The sequence below is a fragment of the Benincasa hispida genome, chromosome 12, assembly GCF_027475165.1.
Source record: "Benincasa hispida cultivar pf3 chromosome 12, pf3_genome.v1.1, whole genome shotgun sequence".
In the NCBI taxonomy this organism is placed as follows: domain Eukaryota; kingdom Viridiplantae; phylum Streptophyta; class Magnoliopsida; order Cucurbitales; family Cucurbitaceae; genus Benincasa; species Benincasa hispida.
The window spans coordinates 57,675,625-57,677,532 of NC_143489.1; the positions used below are offsets into that span (position 1 = coordinate 57,675,625).

The following is a 1,908-nucleotide window of genomic DNA, read 5'->3' on the forward strand; positions in this document are numbered from 1 at the left end:
GAGACTATATGACAGTCATTAAATTAGATTGAATTAAATTTAGTTTTTCCCAATTATTATTTTTTTAAAAGAGAATTTTTCTAATTATCAATTAGATATTTTTAAAAATTATAAATGAATTTAGAAGTGTCAGGGACTATATGTATAATTTTAGTTTAACTATATGTTCATTGGGGGCCCAACATGAGATGGTATATCCCCATATATTATATCATCTCAGTGTTTTGAGGCTCATTATCTTATCTCACCGAATTTAATTGTCTGTGGGCCCATTTTCGGAACGTGTTTCGTATCTCACCATCATTTTCCTTCTGTGTATCGTATATCATCTCAGTGTTTGAATATACTCGATCATACTCAAGCAGAACTCCCCATACATCAGAACTCCTCACATCCTATATCATCTCAATACCCCAAACTGCCCCTACCTTTTAGTGTTGGGTTGTCTAATGATCCGTTATTATACTTGAAAAAAAAAAGAGAACTTTCTACATGATCCTTAAACTTAAGACACAAATAATCAGTTTAATATGCTATCAAATATACCTAAACCCTACCAAAAATAAACTCAGCACCGAATTATTTTAGGGCAAATGGCAAAATTACCAATGAAGTAGAATAGCAGTGACAATTACATTTTCAAACTTTCAATTATAAAAATTGAACCTTCAAACTTATACAAGTGTTAAAATTGGATCCTCAAACATACAATATTTATAGAAATCGGACCTCTAAATGATAAAAATTGAATTCACAAATTTATACCATTATTATAATTTTTACAATTGTGTAAACTTGAGGGCTAAATTATTACAATTGAAAGTTTGAAGGTTTAATTTGCAACTATTCCCTATACTTTAGGGCGGGTTTTACAATTTATCCTAATTTTTAAATGGTATAATTAACATGCTAGGTAAGTATAAGAACGATGAGCATGAGATTAACTAAAGAATCTATTATATCCGACATAAAGTTAAAATAGAAAGAATCTACTAGAAATTATTTAAATCATATATATCAAATTGGAGAACAATAAAAAAAAGTCTATTAAAAGCTTTGGACACATTAATTCTAGCACAATTCAAAGATCCGATTTAAAATTTAACACACATAATTGAAAAAAATTCTAATACTAGCATGGCATGCAAAATTTTCTATAGTAACGAGAAAATGAAAAAATGTATATTGTTAATGAAAGGTAAGTAGAATAGTTAAGACATAAAATGAAAAAGTTTAAAGTTAGAATATTGTGAAACTCAAAAAAATAATATTTTAAAGATGAAAATGGAGATCAAATCTCTAATATCATCATAGTAATTAGAAAACTTTGGTCTATAATTCAATAATTAAGAATTTGCCGCCGCTTAAGAAAGAGACAAAGAAGACCCACCATTGGCGTGGAAAAATCAACTTGTTGACATTGCAACCGACACGTGTCTCGAAATGGTTTCCCCTACTACATTGTCGGCGGCTCTTAACCTCTCCGTCAAACACGCCTTTTTTTTTTTTTTCTCTTAAACCTAAAAAATTGGCCACCGGTAGAAACGGCAATACAGAAAAAGCCAAAAAGAATGAGATGAAAAAAACATTTGCACCAGCCGGGAATCGAACCCGGGTCTGTACCGTGGCAGGGTACTATTCTACCACTAGACCACTGGTGCTAGTTGAATGCAAAACTGTGTTCAAGAAACATTACGAGACGATATGGAGAAATGTAAGTCCCAAAAGAAAAATTTTGGGCATTAGAGTATTGGTTCGAATGTTACAACTATCCTGACATTGTCGGAGTTACATGTAACCATAAACACATGATAGAGGAAGGACATTATACATAGCCTCATTTGATGACCACAATTGGGGAGAGTTCTGACTTTATCTTTGTGTGCTTATCTAAACTATATATTCTCT

The 1,908-nt window shown here is 31.3% G+C and overlaps 1 non-coding gene across 1 annotated transcript; it reads right to left on the reverse strand.

The window, feature by feature from the left end:
• Positions 1–1,590: 1,590 nt before the first annotated feature.
• Positions 1,591–1,661, reverse strand: TRNAG-GCC (transfer RNA glycine (anticodon GCC)). The gene has a single exon. It is a non-coding gene; the product is annotated as a tRNA-Gly (tRNA).
• Positions 1,662–1,908: the final 247 nt, after the last annotated feature.